Source organism: Austrofundulus limnaeus, unplaced genomic scaffold, assembly GCF_001266775.1.
Source record: "Austrofundulus limnaeus strain Quisiro unplaced genomic scaffold, Austrofundulus_limnaeus-1.0 Scaffold62, whole genome shotgun sequence".
NCBI classification, from domain to species: Eukaryota; Metazoa; Chordata; class Actinopteri; order Cyprinodontiformes; family Rivulidae; genus Austrofundulus; species Austrofundulus limnaeus.
Window position 1 is genome coordinate 1,822,318 of NW_013952464.1, and position 4,990 is coordinate 1,827,307.

Consider the following 4,990-nt stretch of genomic DNA (forward strand, 5'->3'; position numbering starts at 1 on the left):
AATTTATTAAGGTAAATATATATTTTTTTTGTCTTTTTATCTCATGTATATAGTACAAACTTAAAAAATAGGTTATTTTGTGTATTAGCTTTCTGTAATCACACATTTAGCCAATCACTGTTCATATGCAAACACTGCTGAACCTTTTTTTTTATATCAGGAATATACGTTGCAATGCCTTGTTCCTTATAATCCAAAGAATGGCTCATATTGTTCACTTATGAGGTGCTTATATATGTTAAAAATTTACTATATAGTCATCCCTTTGCTTTATGCACATCTTTAAAAACCATTACATACAGACAATTCAGTTTGTTTTAAGGCACATGTATTTTTTTAATTTACTAACAAWAAGCTGTTGTATTTTCCAGTCATGTACCAATAAACCAGCAGAAGTGTCGACCTGAATAGGACAATGTAGGAATTAGAACTAACAGCCATTTTATTGGAGTTTTRGGTAGTTTTTGATGCAGATTTTCATAGTGTGGCCAAACCAGTAGTTTAAAAGTTCTGTGCCTTTAAAGGTGCTTGATTTGAGTGTTTTTTTTTWAATATTGTCTTAGTTAATGTTTGCTCTGTATAGTATTAGGAGTTGTTCTGTGCTTATACCTCACTTGAAACAAAAACATGACACAACTAGCCATTAAACAACAATAGCCTTTACTTCAACGGTGCTTTAAGGGAGACTGAACGTATAAATCGAGGATTTATCCTTTTTTTTGTATTTCTTGTCAATTTGCTGTTTGATGCAGTCTCCGCTGTGATTTTTTTTAAGAGTAGCGTGTGCACTGATTAGATGCAAAGTGTACCACAGTTTTGTTCAAAGTATATGAAATTGTCTTTGTCACTTGAGTACAGTAACTTGCCTAAGAGAAAAGACTGTTTTGTGTTTTTAACATGTGACCACAGAGGAAGTTAACGGAGCTCTTATTCTGAGACAGCCTAATGTGTCTACCTCAGTTTTGGTTAGGATCACGCCCCCCATGCTGTGTATTTCTCCTCCTTTGCACTGGAGGGCATAGTGCTTTCTAAGATGAGTTGTTGGAGCTCTAGAGTGCRGGTAACGGCCCTAAACACAGATTTGTGTCATCTCTCATTCATTTTTGCTCTCCATCCGTTCAAAGCAAATTGGAAAATGGTCCCGAATCTGTGGTTAGGGGTAACTGTACCTGCAGCCCACCCTGCCGACTACCCCTGGTCATAAAAACTCTGTACTGTCATCGCACCTTATTTTAAGGGCCTGTTAACACAGCAGTAAGTACATTTTTTAAGCCACAAATGATTTTCTAATGAGAACTACTGCTTTTAGTGACTCCCGTGTGTGATTATGAGGCAGTGTAAAAACCAAACTCAGGTTAAATTACTAAAGAAAACACTTTATGTGATTAGTTCCATGTTTCACTCTCAGCACTTTGATTGATTTGTGGTCAATCAAAATAGCCGCACTGTACGAGCAAACATATCAACAGGCTCTTGAAATAAGTACACTGTATGTCTCCTCTGCGCAGTATTAGTCTGTTACAAACATATCTCTGTATATTTATGTAATTACTTGTATTTATTGTTATCCATTACAATGTTGTCAATATTTAATTTTTTTATGGATTTGTTGGATTTCCAGAAAAGAAAATTAAAGTGAAGTAGAGGTACTATCAAAGGCGTTTTTAGTTTTCATTCTCACTTGAATAAAACATTTAAATGTTTTATCACATATAGTAAACAGAGAGATCACTGAGACTCAGTTACAAGGGGGGAAACTGCAGTGCAACTTAAAATTTTAACCATTCCTTAACTAGACTTAACACAAAAAGTAAGGAGATTTGAGTTTAGTAAATTCAATCTATGTAGCAATGCTTCTTGGTAATAAACCTTATAATAGGCACCAACAATATCAAAATAAACTGTTTGGTAGAGAAGATTTGGCATTTTTTTCATGTCCACAACCCACATACTCAGCTCTACAGCTCATCCCACACATGCATGTTCCTTACAAATGTGGCACCACTTAAAAGAGRAATTAACAGGCTTTCCAGCTGCATAAGATTTATTAGCAAGGGGCATTGTTACAACAAAGAAATAATCCACCAACACAAAATTCCTTACTTTTTATGCTAAGTATATGCTTATTTAAACTAACACTGCTTTAGTTTTTTAGAAGAACAGTTCAAATCTTTTGAAGAAGAAKTGCAGAAAGCTTTCTGAATGAGCTCAGTTTGGAGAAACAAAGGTTATTTCTGACAGGAATAGTAATAGTGTTGTAATGTTTCTGTCAAGATAACCATTTCATGCAAACATTGATTTGCATGAACTGCTATCAAAGGTTTTGAGACCGGTGTTCATTATAGAAAGCAGAAATCTGCCTTGATCTTGGCCCTACTTGGACTAGCTGTTAGCTTATTAGTTAAATAAATAGTAAAAGGACTGCACTTGTATAGCGCCTTTCTATCCAACCAGGATACTCAAAGTGCTTTACACTACAATCTGTGGCCTCATTTATCCATCCACACAGCACTCTACAGCTCTACAAAGCTAATTTACTGTAGGTACACTGCAAAAATTGGCCATCTAACCAAGTCTTACAAGCTTATATCCAGCCAAAAAGTATATTTGAACTTGTTTTGAGACTGAAATACTAAGCAAGAGCAGACAGTTTTAGATTATTAACATTCTTAGCCTGGATATCTTTCCTTATTTCAAGAAATCCTACCAATCGCAATTGTCTTACTACACTCACAGATTATTTCACTTAATTTGAGAAGATTCAGATAATAATCTAGTATTTTTTAAACTTATTTTCAGTTGTTAATTTTTGCAGTGTAGATCATTCTATAGCGACTAATCAGTGCTTAAATCACATTCATACAATGATGGGACATGCATCAGATGTAGTGGGGGTTCAGGGTCCTGCCCAGGGACACTTCGATATGTGACTAAATAGTGGGGCAATCAAACCCTCAACTCTCTCATTGCAGGATGACTTCCCTAACCACACAGCCACCACAGCTCAGAATAGAATAGAATAGAATAGAATAGAATAGAATAGAATAGAATCACTTTATTGTCTGTCCCAGGTGGTGACAGAATTTTTCCTTTGATAGGGCTCCAACAGCATCATACTTGTATAAAAATACTCAAAATACACATAAAACACATAGAAGGTACTGTTAAAAGCAGCTGTTAAAATTCAGAATTTAATTATAAACGTCTTATTAAAATTACAGTTTAAGCTGTTTGAAGTTATATCTACAACAGGTAAGATATTAATAGTTTATAACATTTCCGTAGAACCCCACCTCAAAAAAACTGAGYTATCACTTCAGCCCAGGATTGCTGTGTGTTTGCAAACATCAGCATGCACTTATGACAATTACAGTGTGTGGGAAAAGAAGTTGCCTATTTAACCTCATATTTAACAATATCGGACCAAAAATAAAACCAAAGGTAAAAAACCGTATCAAGCGGTCCTTCTCTCCGGTTGACTCACTGAGATGTTTATCTTCAATAAAACTGCGTGGATCATTAAACAATGTTTATGCTATTTCACATGGTCCTCTGAGCTTCTTTCTAACAACTGTGCCACCAGTTCAAAGTTATTTCCATCAAGGTGAATCGCCGCTCTGCGCGACGCGGCTCCGGCAAACTTCCCGTTCCATTTACCGTGCTCGGTCGATCGCGAAAGCCTCCGCTTTTTTTTTTTCCTGTGACGCTCGGTGACGCAGGCACTGCATTGAACTTGCCGTCAGCCTTTTGGCCCTTTCTCGTGGCCTCTTTAATCTGGTTTAATGTGCGTCTGTCGCCACTGTGGGGGCCCGTGACCGCGGCTCAAACGTGGGGGGAGGCATCGAGCGGACAATACAGTGGTGTGTCTGCAGGTCAAAGGTTGCGTTTGATGTGTGTGTGTTTTTCCCAGATTTCCATCCTATCATCACATGCAGACTTCTGGGAAATTATCAGCGATTCAAGGTTTAAAACAACAAAAAAAGGGTGTTCAAAGGAATTCCTACACATTGGTAAAAAAAATAATAATGGGTGGGGTGAGAAGAGAGCTTTACTTTACGGGATTATGTGTATTTTTTATACACTGCTTCAAACAAATCCTATTGTTGGCATGCAATGTATTTGAAGTTAGCCAGGCTTAATTTCTCTTATATGATGAAGTGTGTCTAAATTGATGAGCTGGTGTTGGTGGGCTGAATAATTACAGAGAATTTCACCGCAGGGATATTTCTACAAAAAAATCTCACCAAAATAAATAAATAAATAAAAACAAAATGAAGTGAAGTGAAGAAAAATGACTTTATTTGATCAGAGCAAAAGTCTGCTGCTACGCTCTGGACCGTAAATGACTGGCTTTAGTGATTTAAATCTTTACTGGAAACCCCAATTTTATTCTGGGCAGCTTCATCAAAAATAAATAAATAAATAAAAAATAACTCCGCCAGTTGCTGACAGTAAAACCAAATGTTTGGAATCAATTGTTTCAGCTCCTAGACTGAAAACAGTAAATCGATTGTCTCATTGTTGATCATTACGCACATTTTATGTCCCCTCCTACAAAAGTAAGACCAAAACAACACAGTCAGAAAGTTAATTTTAATTCAAATCTAATTGCAATTTATTCCAAACAATGTTAACACACACACACACACACACACACACACACACACACACACACACACACACCTAAAACAGTGTGTCACAAATATGCAATAATCAAATCTAATGGCTACCACTTACACTGCTTCTTCATTTTTATGAGCATTCTTCCTCCTCCTCCTCCTCCTCCTCCTTGTTGAATGAGGTGAGAGGTCGCAGGGTGTTCCTGTCCGGTCTGGGCCCTTGGCAGTCGGGACAGAACCACACGCTGGGCGTTGTACTCGTTCAACCCTCAGCCTGTCGCATCATATCCATCCCCACGTGCAGCGCCCCCTTTGATTATCAGAGCCCAGTGGAGCCCAGTTCTGCTCCCCTCCTGTAATGCTACTGTGTG

The 4,990-nt window shown here is 37.4% G+C and overlaps 1 protein-coding gene across 1 annotated transcript in view; it reads left to right on the forward strand.

Annotated features, from left to right (window-relative positions):
• adamts9 (ADAM metallopeptidase with thrombospondin type 1 motif, 9) overlaps window positions 1-4,990 on the forward strand; it is a gene marked incomplete in the record, with an annotated part of 62,562 nt that overhangs the window by 36,960 nt on the left and 20,612 nt on the right.